The sequence below is a fragment of the Mastacembelus armatus genome, chromosome 18 (genome assembly GCF_900324485.2).
Source record: "Mastacembelus armatus chromosome 18, fMasArm1.2, whole genome shotgun sequence".
Lineage (NCBI taxonomy): Eukaryota > Metazoa > Chordata > Actinopteri > Synbranchiformes > Mastacembelidae > Mastacembelus > Mastacembelus armatus.
The window spans coordinates 4,890,421-4,913,784 of NC_046650.1; the positions used below are offsets into that span (position 1 = coordinate 4,890,421).

Genomic DNA, 23,364 nt, shown 5'->3' on the forward strand with positions numbered 1-23,364 from the left:
TGGATGTCCTAATATCTTAATAAAAAGCCTCCAATTAATCCAGAATGCCGCAGCCAGAGTCCTGACAGGAACTAGCAAGAGAGATCATATTTCTGCTATATTGGCTTCTCTTCATTGGCTCCCTGTAAAATATAGAATAGAATTTAAAATCCTTCTTCTCACATACAAATCCCTTCATAATCAAGCTCCTTCATACCTTAAAGACCTCATAGTACCATATTATCCCAATAGACCACTTCGCTCTCAGAGTGCAGGCCTACTTGTGGTTCCCAGAGTTCTCAAAAGCAGAATGGGAGGCAGAGCCTTTAGCTATCAAGCTCCTCTCCTGTGGAACCAGCTCTCAGACTGGGTTCAGGAGGCAGACACTCTCTGTACTTTTAAGGCTAGACTTAAAACCTTCCTCTTTGACAAAGCATATAGTTAGGGCTGGCTTCAGGCAACCCTGAACCATTCCTTAGTTAGTTATGCTGCTATAGGCCTAGACTGCCCGAGGACCATCGGTGCACTGAGCTCCCCTACCCTAACACCCCCCCCCCCCCCCCCCCTCTCCTCCCACCTCATGTATATTCCACCATTGAATGTCACTAACCTTGTGCTCTCTCTCTCCCCTAGTTTGTGCTCTCTCCCTCCCTCTCTCTCTCTGTTCTCTCTGTACCTTCTGCAGGTGTCCCTGGTCCTGGAGCTGTTTATCGCTGATGTGCAGTTACTGGCCCCACCACCTTGCAGTGTCTATTTGTTGTTTATTGTTGCTGTTCTTTTCTCTCTGCTCTATCCACTCACCCCAACCGGTCGAGGCAGATGGCCGCCCAAACTGAGCCCGGTTCTGCTGGAGGTTTTTTTTTCTTCCGTTAAAGGGAGTTTTTTCCTCTCCACTGTCGCCAGGTGCTTGCTCATAAGGGAATTGTTGGGTTTTTAGTTTTAGTTTTTGTAAAGTGCCTTGAGATGATTTGTATTGTGATTTGGCGCTATACAAATAAAATTGAATTGAATTGAATTGAATTGAATAATTTGCTCTTGTGCTGTGTTTCTGTTACATGTTCACACATCTTTAAGACTAAAACAGGTTCTACAGGTAAACAACTACTACATCAGTGTTATTGAAGGGCTCATTTACTAATGTTACCAAAATACATCCTCATCGTCTTTTTGGTAGATCCGCCCATGTGACAGTCATCAGTCTTATTCATGGTCATCTGTCAACAGTACAGATTATTTATGCCAAGGAAATATTTCAACCCAGAATCAGAAACTCAGAAATTATGGTTAAAACAAAGCTTACATTGTTCCTCTGCTGTGTAATTTCTGCTTGAAATTCTACCTGTGGCCTAAACACGTTTGCATGAATGACTCTCAGGAAACCTATAAGATGTAAATGCTCTCAGATCTGGTTGTACAAGTGTGTTTGTACCTGCTCTCAAGGCTAAATGCAGATGTTGATACATGCTGGAAAGATCAGTTATCAGTGCATGTGAAGTGATGAGTGGAGCAGGGCAGCGTCATCAGGAGGGGCTGATATTTACAGGTATTTTTAAAAGTCGATTTAGTCTTGATTTTTAAATACTGCTGGATCTGTGATGTGTGTGGTTATGGCTGAAAACCAGTCTTCCTGTGGTTGAGACTTTTTCGATTGTTGCTTGTTGGTTAGTGTCTACACTTAGTTTTTTCTAAAACATCTGTACAAATATAGCTATAGACTGTATCTTATTTTTATGACTAATTTTAGTTCACCATTTCTTTTTAGGCACTAAAATGTCTGAAGTGTCCTGATTTTTACCTCAGCTGTGCTCAGACACTGTGGTGGACAAATAGTACGACCTCCACTGGATGTATAATGGATGAATAAACTACATTTTAGCATTTTAGAATGCCTAGTCATAGGGCTACTTAACAAGAGTGAGAGAGTGAGAGGATGCCTGAGGAATGGAGGAGAAGTGTACTGGTGTCCATCTTTAAGAAAAAGGGAGATGTGCAGAATTGTGGAAACTACATAGGAATAAAGCTGATGTGTCACAAAATGAAGTTATGGGAAAGAGTAGTGGAGACTAGGCTGAGGTCAGAAGTGAGCATTTGTGAGCAGCAGTATGGTTTCATGCCAAGAAAGAGAACCACAGATGCAATATCTGCTTTGAGAATGCTGATGGAGAAGTACAGAGAAGGCCAGAAGGAGCTGCATTGTGTCTTTGTAGATTTGGAAAAAGCGTATGACAGGGTGCCGAGAGAGGAGCTGTGGTTTTGCATGAGGAAGTCTGGAGTGGCAGAGAAGTATGTTCGAGTGGTGCAGGACATGTATGAGAGCTGTATGACAGTGGTGAGGTGTGCTGTAGGGGTGACAGAGGAGTTCAAGGTGGAGGTGGGACTGCACCAAGGATTGGCTTTGAGCCCCTTCTTGTTTGCTGTGGTGATGGACAGGCTGACAGATGAGATTAGACAGGAATCTCCGTGGACCATGATGTTTGCAGATGACATTGTCATATGTAGTGAGAACAGGGAACAGGTGGAGTAAAATCTAGAGAGGTGGAGGTTTGCTCTGGAAAGGAGAAAAATGAAGGTTAGCCGCAGTAAAACAGAGTACATGTGTGTAAATAAGAGGGACTCAAGTAGAACGGTGAGGTTACAGGGAGTAGAGGTGAAGAAGGTGGAAGATTTTAAGTACCTAGGGTCAACAGTCCAGAGCAACGGAGAGTGTGGAAAAGAAGTGAAGAGATGTGTGCAAGCAGGTTGGAACGGGTGGAGGAAAGTGTCAGGTGTGATGTGTGACAAAACAGTGTCAGCAAGAATGAAAGAGAAGGTGGACAAGACAGTGGTGAGACCAGCAATGTTGTCTGGTTTAGAGACAGTGGCACTGAGAAAAAGACACGAGGCAGAGCTGGAGGTAGCAGAGCTGAAGATGTTGAGGTTCTCTCTGGGAGTGACAAGGATGGATAGGATCAGGAATGAGGACATCAGAGGGACAGCTCATGTTAGATGTTTTGGAGAAAAAGCCAGGGAAGCCAGATTGAGATGGTTTGGACATGTTCAGAGGAGGGACAGTGAATACATTGGTAAAAGGATGCTAAAATGTATAAAATCCACAGAAATACAGCCCAGAGTCTGATAAATTCACTTGTTTGATTTTGAGAAAGACTGTAGAGATGTTGGAGCTCATTTCAAATGTTCCACTTTGAAATCCTTCACAGTATGAAACAACTGCAGTAGTTGGGTATTCAACAGAGATGCAGCTGATCTTGGTCCCATTGACGAGTCTGAACCAGAATGTCAAAACATTATATTTGGACATGCTGGGACACAGCAGGTTGACTTCTTCACCAGGTTGGACCTTCACAGTCTGAGACTCAGCAGCTGAGACTGAGATCCAGCCTGAAACAAACAGCAGAGACAAGACATTTAAGAATCCATTGAAATAAAGTTAAAATGACTGAAATGCTACAGTTGTTTTGGGTGAAAGTTGGCAGAGTTATAAATAAAACTCAGAGAAATCCAGTGGCAATACTTACTTAATCTACAGAGACTTATAGCAGTTAGCAAGGCAAATTTTGCCATGGTGTGTATTACTATAGCACAGCAATGTCCGTGACTGAACTGTGCTCCAGTAAGGCTGCTTCAAATGAGGGGTTGGGCGTGTGCTTCTTTTTTAAACTGAGCACAGAAATACTTTCAGGAAAAAAAGTGTTGATGCACAATATTATGTATGTATTCTTTAGACCATCTAACTTCTACAACAGAAGTCGCTTTTAGGAACAGATGAAATGTCTGATGTGAATTTAATGTTTCAAATATTTTCTGGACTCTTCTCTGAGATCAGGTACAAATGTTGAGATAATAGTCAGCAAACTTATGGTTAGTGCATAAAATGTTTTCCACATGAAATCCAGTGGAAAACTAGCTTCCAAACAATATTCTGATGCAGATAAAACTTTAAAGCTTCAATAAATATTCTCACCTTTAGTTGATGAACTTTGTTCTCATGTTGCTCACAGTGTCAGACAGTTGTGTAGAAGCAATAATCTTTAATACCACCAGTACTGACAAGGACACGAGCAAACACAAAACTTAAGAAGTATCAGACAGGAAGGATCAGGACAGATCATTTGTCTGTGGTGTTGGAACTGGAATTTTCTTATTCAAGCAGGTTATTTCTGGTTTATTCAGTGTTTAGAATTTCGACAGACGTATGATTTACTATTGACACCGTATAATTTGGAATATTCAATAGCAGACTTTTAAAGATAATAGGCGTCTGCTTACCTTTTTACGTAGTCCTGAGACCGGTGTCAATTGCAATCATCCGTCTGTTTCAGTCGACCGACCCTCCGTTGATTGATCACGTCGGGGTCACCAAATTGTTGGAACTGGAATTTTCTCCCTCATTTCCGCGTGTTCGTTTGATCGATGAAGCGGAGGCGATAAATATGGTCTCAAATAGTCCGTTTATTAGAGCATACTGAATGAAGCAGTTACAGAGCTCTGGGTCAAACGTTCACTAGCCAATAACACACTCTCTGTCAGGGCGTGAAGTCTGACTGCCTATCTTTCCCTGACCCAGTGAGAATATTACAGAGTGAAATGTGCAATCTTTAGGAAGTTGGCGTGTTGCTCTCCCATAGGTTGAGAACGGTGGGATGACCTGATGTATCACTGTTGCTATGCCTCCAGGCAGAGGTCAACCTGTTCCTCTAAGACAGAGTACAACAACAAAAGCAACAGGCACATCCTATCTGCTGTTATGTCTAGTTCACTTCTTGCACTGTGAGAAACCTTGCAATTACTGGTAAACATGTTCATGTTGTTACGCCCCAGCCTAGGGGTTAACCGGAGCGTAACACGAAGTTGAGTTTTCCCCCAAACCTCTCCCACTCTCAATAAACACGGAAATACTAATTACAATTAACGAGAATATTTATTCTGTCGAAAACACAGAATACAATACAGAATGTTCAAAACAAACACAAATACTAATTTAGCCCTACTCAAACAAAAACGCTCCGTGAGCCCTACGATATTACACGAACAATGGAAAATAACAAAAACGCTAAATATAGCCCTATGATATCAAATAAACAAAAGATCAAATAACAAAAACGCTAAACAGCCCTATAATAGTTAATCTAAAGAAACAACACAAAATCACAGGTCTCTAGCCTGGAAACTCCTAAAACAAACAGGAGAAAACAAAACACAATTGTAGCCTAAATGTCTAAATATCTCTAATCTAAATAACGAAAATCCTATCAATACTAAACCTACAAAATCGAAACGAAAATCTAATCTCTAACTAACTAATTGCGAAAACGAAGTCTTTATCAAAATCTTTGGAAGTGGCAAAGGTGGGAGAATAGCTGTCCTGAGCAGCAGTCCGTGGGCTTCTTTGTCATGATCCGCAGTCGGGACTTCCGTTTGCTTTTATTTTGGAGGATCATGACGGGAACTGGTTTTTGTTGTCTTGGGTTTCTTTTTAGTTCCTTGATTAGTTATTGTTTTCACCTGTGCCTCGTTGGTTACACAGGGGTTCTTATACACCTGGTGGCGCCATGAGCAGCTGCGGGTTGTCTGTTTACCAACCTCCCCGTTACTCACGGCACGTACTTCTCAGCACACGTCGGAGGATACGTTGTGCTTCCCAGTCGTCGGAGGGTCGACTGAGACTTTCTTTCCGCCGTCATTCATCTCACAGACTCGAGAGGAGACCAGGGAAGTATTTTTGTTGTGCCCTGTGTTCTCCTGTTGTTTCACACAGACTGGTAGCTTGTTCCACTGAGCAGGGAGCTCAGCGCCCCTTTTATCCCGACTGGAGTCGGGCTTTTAAGACATGTATGGTTAGCAACGGAGATCCCGCTCGCGGATACGTTGGAGAAACAAGGCCGCTGATCTGCAAGTCGCCGGATGTTGCTCACTTTCATCTGAACTAGCCCTTCATGGACATCTACTGGTCATTTTTTGTTATAACTGTCTGTTTGAAATAAAGCCCTTTCCTTTCAGTCCTTTGGTTTCATTTGTGGATGTAGTCTCCTCCGTAACACAATCGTGACAGAACAACCCGGCACGCAGACGGACCGGACTTCATCTGCTAGCCTCAGATACCAAAGGACTACTTCCTCAGTACTCACCATGCCTTCCCGACGGAACCGAAGAACCAGGTCCAAAACTCATCCCCTGCCTCAGCCATGCTCCCCTCCTGCACTAGAGGTGAGGTGTTTAAGGATGGGGGGGTTATACACTCAGTCTCAATCCATCTCCCCAGTTTGGTCCGATCCCTCGCAGCAAGCCTCGGGTCGGATCCACCCTCTTTCCTGGTTCAGCAATCAGGCGAAGAAGCACGATCCATGGTACTCCAGGGGTCCCTCCTTAGATGACCACTTAGACAGCGTGGATGATTCGGAGGATGAGTTCTCGACGGCGTTTCCCAGTTGTAGGATTGGGGGTCTGATCCTTGACGATCCAGTTAGGGGGCCCTCCCCTGGGAATCGGTCGGTTCGAGGTTACTCCCCGGGGTCATTTCTGGATGACCCGTTGGACAGCGATTACTCCTGCGAGGACCCCTGGGAGGAGTCTGCCACTGGTCCAGGTTACCCGCCAGCGTCTGTGTCGACCGCCTGGGAGGCGGGATGGGAGACGCGCTATGAAGCTGTGGACGAAGTGCCCCTCGTGGAAGACGACTGGGTCGGGAGTGCCCGTCGAGACGCTTTTCGCGGAACCCGCCTGGCAATCAGGCGCGGAGGCCTACCTCGAAGGAGTAGGTCCCGGCGACAGCACCCAGCTCCACAGTGTCCAGCGCCAAGACCTCCCTCGCCATCACTGCCGGAACCCCCTGCACCACAGCTAGTCCCGGAATCCCCGGCGTTGCAACCCTCGGCTCCGGGGCAGGACGCCTCACCACCTGTGGTCCCGAGGAAGAAGCGAGTCCGACGTCGGGCTAAGGCACCGAAGCCAGCCCTGGCCCTAGATCCTCAGTCAACGGAGTCGCCTCGTCCGAAAACTCAGCCTGTGACTCCGCCTCGCGTCCCCACAGCCCAGGGAATCACTGTGGTCGACGCTCTCGAGGGGAACTGGCGGGCACAGCTGTTCCAGTTTTTGTCTGGGGCAGTTCTGGATCCGGATAACTACACCCAGGCCGCCTCCGCCTGTGAGCGTCTCCTACAGGCCGCGCGAGGGTCCTCCCCAGTCGACGGCAGTGGTATTCTCCTCGCGACCTTGTCATCCGCTAGGGGTCTGATCCGGATGTGCCAAGAGCTGTCCCTGCCGCTGAACTATGTTATTTCCCAGCTTTTGGTTCAGCTACAGCAGCCGTCACCAGAGGTTCCCGAGCCGCCGCAGCAGCAGCAGCAGCCGTCACCAGAGGTTCCCGAGCCGCCGCAGCAGCAGCCGTCACCAGAGGTTCCCGAGCCGCCGCAGCAGCAGCCGTCACCAGAGGTTCCCGAGCCGCCGCAGCAGCAGCCGTCACCAGAGGTTCCCGAGCCGCCGCAGCAGCAGCCGTCACCAGAGGTTCCCGAGCCGCCGCAGCAGCAGCCGTCACCAGAGGTTCCCGAGCCGCCGCAGCAGCAGCCGTCACCAGAGGTTCCCGAGCCGCCGCAGCAGCAGCCGTCACCAGAGGTTACCGAGCCGCCGCAGCAGCAGCCGCCTTCGCCTCCAGTGCCGCGGCCGCCACTGCCAGTACCAGTGCTTCCTCTACAGCCAGAGTTGGAGCCAGGGTCTCCACAGCTGCCGGGTGTGGAGCCAGAGCCAGAGTCTCCGCAGCAGCGAGGGTCGGAGCCAGGGTCTCCACAGCTGCCGGGTGCGGAGCCAGAGCCAGAGTCTCCGCAGCAGCGAGGGTCGGAGCCAGGGTCTCCACAGCTGCCGGGTGCGGAGCCAGTGCCAGAGTCACCTCAGCAGCCAGGTTCGGAGCCAGAGTCTCCTCAGCGGCCAGTGTCGGAGCCAGAGTCTCCGCAGCGGCCAGTGACGGGGCCAGTGCCACCTCAGGAGCCAGTGTCGGAGCCAGAGTCTCCGCAGCAGCCAGAGTCGGGGCCAGTGCCACCGCAGCAGCCAGTGTCGGGGCCAGGGTCTCCGCAGCAGCCAGTGTCGGAGCCAGGGTCTCCACAGCTGCCGGGTGCGGAGCCAGTGCCAGAGTCACCTCAGCAGCCAGGTTCGGAGCCAGGGCCTCCGCAGCAGCCAGTGTCGGAGCCAGGGCCTCCGCAGCAGCCAGTGTCGGAGCCAGGGCCTCCGCAGCAGCCAGTGTCGGAGCCAGGGCCTCCGCAGCAGCCAGTGTCGGAGCCAGGGCCTCCGCAGCAGGCCTCCACAGCTGCCGAGTGCGGAGCCAGAGCCAGTATCTCCGCAACAGCCGGGTTCGGAGCCGGAGTCTCCGCAGCATCCAGAGCCGGAGCTAGAGCCATCGTCTCCCCTGGTCAGAATCGGAGCCGGAGCCTGTGTCTCCTCTTCAGCTAGAGCCCGAGCTCGTGCCTCCTCAGCAGTCCGAACCAGAGTCTCCGCAGCCGCCAGGTTTGGGGCCAGAGTCTCCTCAGCAGCTAGAATTGGAGCCAGGGTCTCCACAGCTGCCAGGGTCGGAGCGGGAGTCTCCACAGCTGCCAGGTGCGGAGCCAGTGCCAGAGTCCCCACAGCAGCGAGGGTTGGAGCCAAAGTCTCAGTGGCAGTCTGAGTCGGGTCCAGAGTCTTCTCTGCAACCAGAGCCAGAGTCCTTGTCTCTTCTGCAGTCACAACCAGTGCCAGTGCCCCCACCGCGGTTGGAGCTGGAGCCAGAACCCCCTGATTCTCCCGAGGTACTGCCGCAGCTAGCTGAGTATCCTGTGTCTCCTGAGCCGCCGCCGCCGCCGCAGCTACCTGAGTATCCTGAGCCGCAGCAGCTCTTTGGGGGTGCTGAGCCGCGGCCGCCGCAGCTACCAGAACCAGTGTCGACCCATGGGTCAACGCCTGGACCTGCACTCCTAAGGCGATCCAGGAGACCTATTGGCGGAAGGAGTGACCTTTCAGAGCGGTTCCGGGTCCAGACCAGCCGGAGAGGTCGCCCGCCAGAGCGGTCCTGGGTCCAGACCAGTCGGAGAGGTCGCCCGCCAGAGCGGTCCTGGGTCCAGACCAGCCGGAGAGGTCGTCCGCCAGAGCGGTCCTGGGTCCAGACCAGCCGGAGAGGCCGTCCGCCAGAGCTGTCCTGGTTCCAGACCAGCCGGGGAGGCCGCCCGCCAGAGCGGTTCCGGGTCCAGACCAGCCGGAGAGGCCGTCCGCCAGAGCGGTCCTGGACCCACGCCTGCCGGAGAGGCCGTCCACCAGAGCTGTCCCGGACCGACGCCCGTCGGAGAGGCCGTCCGCCAGCGTGGTTCCGGGTCCAGACCAGCCGGAGAGGCCGTCCGCCAGAGCGGTCCTGGACCCACGCCTGCCGGAGAGGCCGTCCGCCAGAGCTGTCCTGGACCGACGCCCGTCGGAGAGGCCGTCCGCCAGCGTGGTCCCGGATCCACGCCAGCCGGAGAGGCCGTCCGCCAGAGCTGTCCCGGACCCACGCCACTGAAGTGGCCACCCGCCATTGCACTTTCAACCTGGGTCTTTTTGTTTTGCCCGCCCACCCACCTTCTGGCACCCTCCTCCTGAGGCCACCCACCGCCCCCCTGTTCGTGGGTTTTTGAGGGGTTGTGTTTTTTTTGTTGTAGGCCGTCAGGAGCCGGCCCTTTTAGGGGGGGGTACTGTCATGATCCGCAGTCGGGACTTCCGTTTGCTTTTATTTTGGAGGATCATGACGGGAACTGGTTTTTGTTGTCTTGGGTTTCTTTTTAGTTCCTTGATTAGTTATTGTTTTCACCTGTGCCTCGTTGGTTACACAGGGGTTCTTATACACCTGGTGGCGCCATGAGCAGCTGCGGGTTGTCTGTTTACCAACCTCCCCGTTACTCACGGCACGTACTTCTCAGCACACGTCGGAGGATACGTTGTGCTTCCCAGTCGTCGGAGGGTCGACTGAGACTTTCTTTCCGCCGTCATTCATCTCACAGACTCGAGAGGAGACCAGGGAAGTATTTTTGTTGTGCCCTGTGTTCTCCTGTTGTTTCACACAGACTGGTAGCTTGTTCCACTGAGCAGGAAGCTCAGCGCCCCTTTTATCCCGACTGGAGTCGGGCTTTTAAGACATGTATGGTTAGCAACGGAGATCCCGCTCGCGGATACGTTGGAGAAACAAGGCCGCTGATCTGCAAGTTGCCGGATGTTGCTCACTTTCATCTGAACTAGCCCTTCATGGACATCTACTGGTCATTTTTTGTTATAACTGTCTGTTTGAAATAAAGCCCTTTCCTTTCAGTCCTTTGGTTTCATTTGTGGATGTAGTCTCCTCCGTAACACAATCGTGACATTCTTATCTTCCTTCCGGGAAGTGTTGGACCAATCCCAGAAGTCCAATCCATGGTCCTTGAGTCCACGCCCACTCCAGCATCCGTCACCCACACACACACGAGGAGGGGAGTGCCAACAACACACAACACACATATACTGACTTAGGGTCATAACAATGTCTTAAGCTTGCTGCTGTTTTGCACATACCAAATGCTTCATGACTATAACTGTAATAATGCCTTATACCTTAACCTATAAGGAAATAAAGGTAATATTTCCCACAGTGGCCACCTCATTGAAAACCATTTCCTTCTTGGGGGTTGTCTTGTCTTTCCTTCTTGGGGGTTGTCTTACATCTCCATCACACCTGTTGTCCCTTTAATGTGCATTTTATAATATGCATTTCATTTGTATTTATAAATATCACTTGTAATAAATGTATGCATTGCATTCTTATTAGGACATGTAGCTGTCATGATCCATATTCAGGACGTTCTATTTTGGGACTTTTATTTTGGTTTTATTTCCTGTTTTGCCTGGTTTCATCCCAAGTAGCTTTGTGTTCATTTATTTTGATTAGTTTCACCTGTGTCGGCCTGTGCCCCCCTGGTGTATCTCCTTGTGTGTGTGTATGTGTCTTCCCTTGGCAACTAGGGGATTAGCCTCACCTGATCTTAACTGGTCATCAGTGCAGGAAGTCTATAGACCAGCGCTCTGTTTCACCCTGTTGCTGGATTGTATTGTTGTTGTACCGGCTTGTCCAGATGTGTTCTTCATGTGATTTCATCCTGTTCCCTGAGTTCTCGTCTGCTTGGCTCCTGTTTCCTTGTGTCTGTTTCCTGCCTCTTCTCTGTGTGTGTCTCCCGTCTCTTGTGCCTCTTTGGCTTCATGCTTTTACGTGAGTCCGGTGTCTCCTGGTTGTTCCCGGTGTAAGACAGCGCACTCCTCTGAGTCTCCATGGTCTCTCTCTGCTACCATGTTCCGTGTTCCCACACTGTCTGTGTCTGGACTTCCCTGAACTCTGTCTCAGTGTCTGCGTTCCTGGACACCCCATGTACATACTTCAATTTAGTATTTAAACTTACCAGTATAAATGAAGTGCTTTGTCTGTATCTAGGGTCCGATCAATCTTAATTCACACCACCACATGTGACAGTAGCATCATTTCACACATTATATCAGATTTGACAGCAGTGGACCTTATTTTTCTCTTAAATTTCTATATAGCTCTGGAGGCTTTGGATTCTCTCTGTTAGCCAGTCTTTCCTGCTTCCTTTCAGTTGTCACTTTCAGAAATGTTTGATGTGAAAGACTTCATGATATTGACTTCAGGTGTGTTCAGACCACTGTGCTGTGTCTTTATGTAAAGAAAGTGATGCTGCAGGCCTCTGACTGACTCTTCTAATAAGAGCATCTGGACACAATCAGTGTTATTCCTCCTAAGCCAAAACGTGGTTTCTTCAATTTGGCAATAAGGTTTGTGTTGCTTGATGTTGTTAAATACATAACTTGAAGTAAATGCATCAAACCAAACTACAGATAGATATAGTAGGTTTCAAAAGCATGTGACTTGAAGTTTATTTATGTTGGCAACCAAGACCAGAGCTGACCATTAAATGGAGAACAATCACAGTAGAATAGATCACACTTGTCAGTTTGGACTATTCTGCAGGCAAGGTCAAGAATTTTACTTTTCAATTTTCTCTTCATGTCCTCAGGAGATTCATCATTATCTTCTGATGAAATAAACATAAGTAGAGGTTGACACACAAAACTGCTGTTATTTATTATTTATTTTTAAAATAATTGCATTTCTGATTCTGACATCTAGCCTATGACTACATATACACATGCTATATCAGTTATATTCTATATCCACCCTGATAAATGTTTGTTTTTTGTTTTGTTTTTTAAAAAAAAAAAGAATCTTGTTTTTCCTGTTACAGAAAACAGTCAGACAGTAGTCACTCTTTCCTTTCAAAGTCTTTTATTATGAAGCGTTAAGTTAACAGACTTGAGTTTGACCTCAGTTGTATTTATACCCTGAGTTGAAATATGCTGGTTTTCATTCAGTCCTCTGCTGCTGCAGACTGTGTCTAGCTCTCACTGTTAGAAAATACCCTTCCTCCATCAAATGCTGGTTATGTTTTTCAGTTAAACAGTTTCTGACAATTGAAGCTGTGCATTGAAAAGACAATTGAAAATGGGTTAATATCAGATCTATAATGCAAAATGATATATATAGGCAAGAGAGTTTATTGTTTAACCAAGCAGTTGTTCAAACCCATAGAGCCTATAAATGTAAGACAGCATCAGTTCCAGTTGACTAATGGCTGAGTTTATCTGGTGGCAGCATCCAGTCAGTACCATCGGGCTCCAGCTCTTCTCATTTTGGGTTTGGTCGAAATTTCACTGTTGTGTAGTTGAGCTCATCAGTGTTATGATTCTGTGGAAAGAATATTTAGTGTTAATGTGGATACTTGACATGATTTATTCTGTGTACACAGCAACAAGTATGTGAATCCTTTGGAATTAACTGGGTTTATGCAATAATTTACCATAAAATGTGATTTGATCTTCATGTAAGTTACAACAATGTGCTTCAGCTGATAACACACAAACAATTCTTATATCTCACGTCTTTATTGAACACTCCCAATAAACATTCACAGTAATGGAGTATGTGAAGATCAGTGAACCCAGAGACTAATTAGTTCAGAAAAAGCTAATCAGAGTCAGGAGTTTGCACAACTGGAGTCTTTTTGATGAGCCTTCTGCCGTGGCCCACACAAAGCCCAGACCATAACCCCATGAAGATGCTGGGAAGGACCTCAGGAGAACTGTTCACACCAGACAACATATAAATGTGTCTGAGCTAAAGCACTTCTGTAAAGAAGGACCCAAAAGTCCTGTTGTTCTGTCAGGCTGTTTCAAAAAGATATCAAAAAGTTGTGCTCACCTCACTTTGCTCTACAGTCTCTTCTTCATTAGCTAAGTGACAAAAACAGAATATCTGGTCAGTTAATTGATCAGAGTCTGTTAAACCAGGAGCTTCTTCATTTTCAAGCACATTGAGACAAATGTAAGAGAATTTCTAGGAGCAACAAAGTGAAATATAAGAGACAGTAGCTCTGAAAAGTACCTCTCTGAAGTTTCCTGTTTTGAACAGTCAGACCAATGATGAGCACTACAAGTGAAACTATCACACCGCCCAGGATCACACTTATCAGCTTTGATGTTCCATCAGACTCAGCTACAAGAAAGATAATCATGTTAGACTAATTTGTCTTTTTAGTCTGGAGACCTGGTGAAAATATAAATGTAATAACTATAAAGTTCTGCAACTTAAAGGCCTAATAAGCTCCACAATAAAATAAAAATCTTGAGCAAACTCTTACTTCTGCACTTGCTGTCTGCTTCATGTAGTCCAACACTTCCTTTTAAAGAGGTTTAGATCATTTTAGTAATGGCAGACTTAATAGTTTATTAAAATTTGTTACAGGAAAAATCCAACAAACAACAATCAAAAGAAAGAACAGACTTTAGTCTTACCTTTAACATTCAGATGTACTGTATTGAAAAGCATCTGTCCACCTGTATAAACTCCACAGAAATACAGCCCAGAGTCCCATAAATCCACTTGTTTGATTTTGAGAAAGACTGTAGAGATGTTGGATCTTATTTCAAATGTTCCGTTTTGAAATCCATCACAATATGAAACAGAATGAGTTTTTGTGTGCATAACAGAGATGCAGCCCATCCTGGTCCCATTGACCAGTCTGAACCAGAACGTCAAATCATCATATTTGGACATGTTGGGACACAGCAGGTTGACTTCTTCACTAGGTTGGTCCTTCACAGTCTGAGACTCAGCAGCTGAGACTGAGATCCAGCCTGAAACAAACAGCAGAGACAAGACATTGAACAGTTTGTAACTACGATCAATGTAAACAATAGCTCTTGTTAAAAATCAGTAAGAGTGCACTAAGTAAATAAGTTTTTATATTTACTGATTAAACATAAAATAGTAATATAAATGATAAAGTTGAGAATTCTTACTGAGGCTGCAGAGAATTGAAGCTGTTATCAAGATAAAGTTCATCATTGTGCGTATGACTGAAGGGCTGTCCATTAAAGAAGTGTGCCCCTGGAAGGATGCACATTTAACATCAAGAGGCGGGTGGTTTGTTTTTTTTTTCTTGTGGTCTCTTATACTGTTGCTGAAACTGACCATATATCAGGAAAATAATGCAGAGCCTCAATGTTTTCAATGTCATCTCATCATATTGCAGAAAACTTAAACCTCCAGAAAGGAGATTTTTATTAATGTATGTACGGTTGAACTTTTAACAAAAAGTGACCCTAAATGGGTTTTTCTAAGTTTATCTTGTAGACGACAATGACCACTAGTTATGTTATAGGGCTGTAAGGTTTCATGTATTTGTACTGGACCATTCTGGTGTTGGACTTTTGGTAGGGTGACAGCTTAATAAACAAAACACATGCGGTTACTTTAGCCTGAGCTAGAAGTCCATCCCTTATGAAGTTTTTCTTTTTGGGAACATCTTTCCTGTGCAATACAACAATGGACAAAGACAAATTGTTTAGGGGAAACTATCATCTTAACCCCATAGAGATGCTGTGATAAAAGACCTAATGAAAGCTGTTCACACAACATGTCCTAAGAATATGGATGAGCTGAAGCAGATCTGTAGGTAAGAAGGGTCCAAAGTTCCTCCTAAACGTTGTACAGGTCTTACCCACAACTACAAGAAGTACTTCCTCAAGATTATTGCTGACAATTACTGTTCAACCAGTTACTACATCACTGTTTCCATGACTTTGTCCACCATCATTGTACAATATGTTTAATGGGTATGTTACACAAGAACATGAAAGTTTCTGAATATTTTATCGCCTTAGAAATATTTGTTTAAACTTGTGACTTTGGTGAAGATCAGATCACATCTCATCACATTTGTCAGCAGAAAACCAGGAAACTACAAACAGTGCCATTACTTTGTCTTGTAACTGTATAACCTCTGTAACTATGTGCTTTGGTTTGGTGCTTCTCAAACAGCTGATGATACAATAAACCAACAAATATCAAAGTGGAACCAAGTGGAAGTAATTAGTGAGTGAAAACACTGCAGGCTGTACAACAGAAACACTCATACAAGTGTGGTACTGAAGGAATTAGTGCAGTGGAAAAGTATGACTTTATCAATATGGAGGAAATCTGAGTGCAGTACAAATATTTTGCATATATGGTTGCTGGCACTTTTACCAGAAGACAATTCATTTTAAGGTCTGGGCTCTAACTAGTCCACTAAAAAAGGGAGATTTTGTGAAGCACATTTACTTTGATGTTTAGAGTCATTTCTCTCCTTCATCACCAAACTTCTTCTGGGTTTCACTTGCAGACAGCCCCCCTGACACTGTCCTGAGGCAGCAAAGCAGCCACAAATCATTATGCACCTTTCACCGTACTTCACTCTTTGGATTATGTTTTAATGTTGGTACCTGGTCCTCATTTGATATCATAGTGCTGTGTTTTTCCTTATACATTTGGTCCACAAGACATTTTCCCAGTAGTGCTGTGAAGTGTCAAGGTGGTCTTTGGTGTATTTCAGACATGCTGCAGTGTTTTTTTGGGAGAGAAACAACTTCCTCTCTGCTGTTCTACCATTGATACCATGCCTGTTCAATGTTTGCTGTATGCTTGACTTGTTATGAGTCCCCTTTTGGGACTTCCTGCCGGGGACCTTTATGATGAAAGGGCTTCCTGTTTTCCCCCTGCATCAGTCCCCGGCAACTTCACATTGATCACTGATTGTTCGCACCTGTGTCCAATTACTGTTTCTCTGCCGGCTATATGTACTGCCGGCATTCCTTTGTTCAGTGCAGAAGCATTAACTGGTGGAACTCGTGTTAATGTGTGTAGCTAGCTGAGCGTTACTTTCGTGTTTTATTATATGCGTCTGCTTGGCAGACCGTGCCGCCTAACCGGCTACTATTTGTTCACCGGGACACCCGGTTGTATTTCTATTTTCTCTCCTGAACCCTGGAGTCTCCAGGGGGGAATAATTAAACCTCTTTCTGTCCTGCATTTGGGTCCTGTCACTCCGTCCTCCTGCCAGCACCTCCTCACATAACATGACTCATGAACAGAGAAATTTCTGCAGAAAACCAGGAAATTGCAAACAGTTTCATACAGCAAATTATAAAGTGCTGCTAATTACTGTGCCAAGAGACACGACTTTCTGCTCCTGCAGCCAGTTCAGTAAAGAGCTATCAATATTTTGTACTATTTATAGTTGAGACCTACCATGAAATGACCCTCACCTGTTGAGCTCTACTACACATTTGTACTGTAGGTCACTTTATACTGAAGAAGGCAACATCACCTCACTGTGCAAGTGCACAAGCCATTTTTCTGCAGCAGTTTGCTGATGTATGATGATAAACTAAAGAAGGAAATTACATTTCTACATGTACAACAAACATTTTTATTTTAAAAGTAGGTGTGAAGGTGGTGCAGCTTTTGTTGCATGTAGTTTATAGCAGAGAGCTGAAGACCATTCTTGCTGTGGCTTTCATTATGGCCTAGTATAAATAGCATTGTCAGTGCAGTGGAAAATGATGGGGGGAGGGAGGTGTGAGACTTGTTGCTTTCCCACAAACACAGCCAGGGCAGAAATCTACACCCTTGAAATGTTTTTATACACATTCACAATGTGAGGACACAACAGAGACAAGTTTTAGTTCAAAATCCAGGCAAATGTGAAAAATACAGTCTTGTGGAAATGTTTCCTACATTCTGCAGTGGATGATTTATTCTAAAGTAATTTAGTCTCACATCACACAGTGCTGTTTCTTTTCTGTCAGAGATGTGATGGGGACCTAACAACTCCTCCCTCCCTTCAGACCCTCCCTAAAATAGAAGCTTAGTTAGTTTAATGCACTTTGCTCAGATCTATCCACAGTTTACCCGTCCACTGATTACAAGTCATAGCTACTATGAAGTTACTGAATAAATGAAAACCTGGCCTTGGACTGTCAGTTATTACAACATGGCTCCACAGATGCAAACAGAAACAGTCAGTCCTGGTATGTTCAGGAAACCAGTTGCTTTTTTCAGTCGTCATGTCTGAGCTACAGTGAAATGAATTAGAATTCTGAGAGATGAGTGTAACCTGAGATTATATCTGAGTAGGTTATTGTGGATGTCTACTCTGGCAAAACAGCTTCATCAGCTTTGGAGAGAGATAGTGATGTGGCTTGTTAAGGGAGAGTAAGTTTATGTCAAATCTCTTCATATGCCAAAGTATTGTTACTGTCTTCCTTGAAAACAGGAAATGACTTGATGGTTGGTCATATTCGACGTCTCCTTGGAGTGGACTTTATATTTGACTTGGTGTTTGCCACCACAGGCTGCTGGCTTATTCTGTTGTTTTTGGAGCATTTATGTTATGTACAGAGGCTTTGCTACAAACGTTTCACTTTCATGTCAGTCGTGCTCTGACCACACTGTGCTGTCTCTTCCTGTAAGTTTCTGATGTGTATCTCACTCAGCCCACACTCCACCTACTCAACCTACAGACCATTTGACTCCCCCCATGAGTCAGTTTGCCATCAGTGTCATCACTGTCCTGTCATGGCTCCTCCTCATCAAACGTCAAATACATCCTTGCTGCTCTAAGATGAAGATTAGAGGCAGACAAAACAACAGCAGTGACTTTGACCAAGAAAATAAAAACATGAGTTTCCACTTCTGGTGTCCTGCTTCTTCTTGTCTCTGGAAGGAACCTCAGTGCTGCAGAGTCCATGTATTTAGAGACCAGAACCTGTAAGCCCCAGTACTGAGAGTCACATACTGTATCTCACTCACTATTTTTCAGAAATCACTCAAAATCTGCACTGGCACATGTTTCCAGCAAAAATGGCAGAAAACAAAATGAATTTATTGCTCAGCAAGTTGAGAAATTTTGTGTGTTTCAGCACATTGTGATTATGATTAATATTTTTTTAGCTTGGGTTAAAAAGAAAAAGGCAGATTCTTCACCTTGTTTCTTTGAGGATGCAGCTCTTTATTCAAAGCTAAGGGGCAAAAGGTTAATGTGTAAGTTAAATATCAATGAGCAAATACTTTGCTGTTGATTTGTTTGTCACAGCATGATACGATGTTCAACAGGATGTGCCACAAATTATACACAACTGTACCTTTCTGCTGTTTCCTGATTTTAACAGCCAGACCAGTGACAACCATCATGAAGCCCACAGTCAGACTGCCTAGGGTCACAGTCATAAGGCTCTCACTGTCACACTCATCTAAATCAGACACAGTTAATATTCCCCATGAATACAAAACAAATGATTTTAGATTGTAAAAACCTTCACAAGTAACAGAATGTTTACATGAATAAAAGTGAAGAAAAATACTTTAAATCTCAGAATTCACTTCATCATTATTTCATTCACCATTATCTTTAAGAAGTAGGATCAAAAGGCCTGTCAATATTAAGTCAAGACTCAGCTCAGTTGTTTTTACTTTACTGAAGGTCAGAAATGACTCCATCCTCAGCTTGAACACTTACCTCTGGCTTTAGATTTTGTTAATCCTGAAATGACTCACACTGTGTTAATGTGCACAATCAAATCTTCAGAGAGGGAAGGAGTAAACTTACTTTTCTTAAAATCCACCTCATCATCAGATGTTGGAGCTCACTTCATATTTTCCATTTTGAAATCCATGACAGAACAAAGTTCTGCCTTCAGAAAGGTAAAAAAAGGAGACACAGCTGGACTTGGTTCTGTTGACCAGTCTGAGCCAGTCTGTCTGGGTTGGAGTTGTGGAAATGTTGGGACACAGCAGGGTGACTTCTTCACCAGGCTGGACCTGCACAGTCTGAGACTCAGACCCTGAGACAGAGACCCAGCCTGAAACAAACAACACAGATAACAGGACATTTATTCCTGAGCCTATAATATAAAGTTACTGTAACATGGCAACAACAGCGATTGACTCCTGATGTGCACATTTAAATTTTGATGTGTTATTGATTACATTCCTTGGTGCTGTGATAATGTGCCAGTACTTACCGAGGCTGCAGAGAAATAAAATTGTGACCAAGGTAAAGCTCCTCATTGTGCATTTAATTGTCAGTGCCCAAATAGTTTGACCGAGCTCCTATAAAGGGAGTTAGAGGGGCGGGGAGTCTTGTGTTTTTTTCTTGACGCTCAGACTTACTGTACAAGTGCAATGACTTTGTATATGCACTTTAGCTTCAGCAGGTGTCCAGTCACATTATAGCTGAAAAGGGACCACAGTGGAAGGTCTAGTACAAGGAGACCGACATGTTTTATGATGCCATGTTTTGCCTCTGGACTGGACATTAGGCCTGTCACCTAAACGTCACTGATCACTGAAGAGATGAAATATGGTGGCTGGTGAAATGAGGCCTGTGTGGACAGATGAGGACACTGTAGTTTTCCTCAAATTAAAACATGAAGCAAACATAAATGCATCATGTTGTGTCCTCTGTGCAGATTGAATGGCAGCCACCTGGACAGTTTGTGTCTGTAGTGCTTTTCCTGTAGTGCCACTGTGAGGTTGACTTTTGTAGTTTTCACTGCAAATACATTTGACGTCCCCTGCGTTGATATTGTGGCCGTGTTAACATGCTGACATCAGTGCTCAGCTCAAAGCCTTGCTGTGTCTAAGTACAGCCACAGAGAGACACAGGGCGGGGCTCTGGTAGACGACAGTTTCTGTCTCTTTTTGTCCTTCATGCAGTTGGTGCTGTTGGTCCTAAGAACACCTGTTATTGTTTTATTGCCCGACTGTGTTTAGTGAGCACCACTCAACATTAGAAACCTGACAGATGAAAGTGTGACCTGAAACTGTGTTGAAGTCATGAAGTTTGTGTAAAGTAATGACAAATGGAGAGATTTAACTAAATGATATATTTAGCAACTGACATACACTCTTGTTGTATGAGAGTAGCCAGACCACTGATGCTTGTGGTCATGGCTGAAGTCTTCTGTGGTGGACACTTTATTACAGTTTGATTTTCAGTGCATCCTTGACTACTTTCACACAGACCTTTAACTTTACAGGACTCAAGATGTTCACCTCAGTTGTACTCAGACCACACTGCATTGTCTCTTCCTGTCAAACAAGTGATGTGCTGTACTTCACTCACTCCTCCCCTACAGACGGTTTCAGTCTCCCTATAAGTACATTAGATGACCCTCTGCACCCGTTGTGACTCCTCCTCCATCACATATCAAGTACATTTCTCTTCCTCTCAGAAAAAAGAAGAGACAGAGACTAGAAGAAGACAGAGGCAAACAGAAGCCTGATCAAACACACAGGCTGAATATGGTTCAAAGTTTACAGTTTAATTATTGTGACTCCTTCAACCTCCTATCAACATACAAAAGCATGAAAGCAGATGAGTAGGTTAAAGCGTCAGTGCCATGCTGAGCTGCAGTTTCACTTGTGTCCTGAGTTCATCTGGTGGCAGCGTACACAACATTTGGCTCCAGCTGTCTCTCTGATGCAGGTCTTCGGTTTCTTTTAGGTTTTGCCTGGAAACTTAGGGCGGCATAGTTCAAGTGATCAGGGCCCCGATTCTATAAATCAGAGTGATTATAGTCACACACTGTTTAGGTAACAACTAAGTTGATTTGGTAATCAAGCAAATATTTTTAGTCTTAGTCACACTTTAGCTGAATCAGTTTAAAATAATGAAACAAGAATCTTGATGTAATTGCAGCTGTGGTGTCGTCTGATTTTTATTTTAAATTTTTGGCAACGATAAGTTTCATAGTCTCCATTGTTCTTAGCTGTTTGGAAGTGTTATATCTTATCTGTTTCAGGCTTGTATCTGATGTTTTTTTTTTTTTTTTGCTTGTTTGTTTTCTAGAAAATGTGATGCTGTCTTTTTAATCAGGGCAACAATTTCCTGCTATTAGCATGAAAAACACCGTATGACTGTGAAAGTATACATGTACACTGTTTTAGTTGTAAAAAGTTAGCTTCAGCTAGTTAAACAGATGTTTGATAAATTGTCTCTATTGCTGCAGGGCTTTGTTGCACATATGGTTGATGAACACTGGGCCCATTCCAGTATAATGTAAAGTTTATATAAGGGAAAAAAAATGGTCTTACCTTGTTTATTTCTGGCATTTTTTCTTCATGCACAGCTAAATGGCAAAGACGAAAGTCTGATTACTTTCTTTGCTTTGGATTAGTCCATTATGATGAAAAGATTTACAAAATGATATGCAGCAAATTCTGCATTTCTTGTACCTGTCTGAAGTTTCCTGATTTTAACAGCCAGACCAACAATGACTATAGTGAGGAGAACAGTCAGACTGCCCAGGATCACAGTGATCAGGTTTATCCTCCCATCACTCTCATCTAAAATCGAAATGATAGCTTTACAATCCGTTTTAATCTGGTGTCTTCAGATTTTGTTAATCCTGAAATTACTCAAACTGTGTTAATGTCCACAATCAAATCTTCAGAGAGGGAAGGAGTAAACTTACTTTTCTTAAAATCCACTTCATCATCAGTTTCTCCATTACCTTTCAAAAGGGATGGGAATTAAATAATATGACAGATATTATTTGTTCTGTTTTCATGCTACTATGAGAATAAATTATAGATACAAATACATGTGATGAATAAAGAAGGATGTTATTGTGACCTACAGTCTCACCTTGAACACTTAACTCTATTACTTCGGCAATGACTGTGTGTTTTTTTATGTAAAATCCACAGAAATACAGTCCAGAGTCAGATAAATCCACATGCTTGATTTTCAGAAAGACAGTGGAGACGTTGGAGCTCATTTCATATTTTCCATTTTGAAACCCATGACAGAATGAAGGGCTGCCTTCAGACTCGTACAAAGAGGAGACACAGCTGGACTTGGTTCTGTTGACCAGTCTAAGCCAGTCTGTCTGGGTTGGAGTTGTGGAAATGTTGGGACACAGCGGGGTGATTTCTTCACCAGGCTGGACCTGCACAGTCTGAGACTCAGACCCTGAGACAGAGACCCAGCCTGAAACAAACAGCACAGATAACAAGACATTTATTCCTCAAATAATCAATCTGTAATTCTCATTATCATGGAAGTTAAATAAACCAGTTCCAGTACATTTACTCCTCAACTAAACAACAACACTTTAATGAATTCAATAATAATCATATGCAAGTTGAACTTTAAAGTGGATCATTGGTTGAAACAGGTTGGAAATGTATTTCGTGCTGAGAACAATTTAATACCTGTACTTACTGTAGCTGCAGAGAAGAAAAGCTTTTATCAGGATGAAGCTCCTCATTGTGTGTGTACCTGTGTTACTGTAGGGGCAGTCTATATTGTGCAAGGGGCTTTTATTGGGAAGAGGCGGGGTACTGAGTAGTTCACGCTGGGCGGCTCCAATCATTCACCACTTTAATATTTGTATCAATGCAATGTGAGACAAAATACGTCTCAGAATTTCAGGCAACAATTCATTAGATGCATTTTCTTATTGACGGTGTCTTGAGGTGCAGTCAGTCAGTGAGACATTCAAAAACTGAGTTCAAATGATCTGACATTTGTCCATTAAAGTTGCCACATGCCATTAATTTGAAACCTCAAATGTGGACTGTTTGTGAATGTATTACTTAAATATATGCCTTGTTAAACATCCGGTTTACATTATTACTAGTAGAGAAAGGGAAACTACCAAACACTTTAGCTCTACAAATATGATCATACACAATCACAGCCTTTTGACCATAAAGGCACCATCAGAAGTAGAGACTTCATTTTAAATCCCAAAAAACAAACAACAACAACAACAACAACAAACAAAACAGTCCTCTAAGGTGTGATCATAGTCTGCCTGTCTAAATGACTCAATCACTGTACTATAAAGTAATGACATAATAAACAAAAAGGGAGGTCAAATCACATCTGTCTGCTGTTCACCACATATTTCAGCCAGCCCCCTCTAGGAGGCACTACACGTCTCTGACACTTTGTGACTGTCAGAAAACTCTGC

The 23,364-nt window shown here is 44.6% G+C and overlaps 1 long non-coding RNA gene across 1 annotated transcript; it reads right to left on the bottom strand.

The window, feature by feature from the left end:
- Positions 1-18,059: 18,059 nt before the first annotated feature.
- LOC113122575 (uncharacterized) lies at positions 18,060-23,046 on the bottom strand. Its single transcript, XR_003294874.1, has 5 exons — positions 22,611-23,046; positions 21,859-22,376; positions 18,526-18,633; positions 18,368-18,402; positions 18,060-18,149 (listed from the first exon to the last, which is right to left on the bottom strand). It is a non-coding gene; the product is annotated as an uncharacterized LOC113122575 (long non-coding RNA).
- Positions 23,047-23,364: the final 318 nt, after the last annotated feature.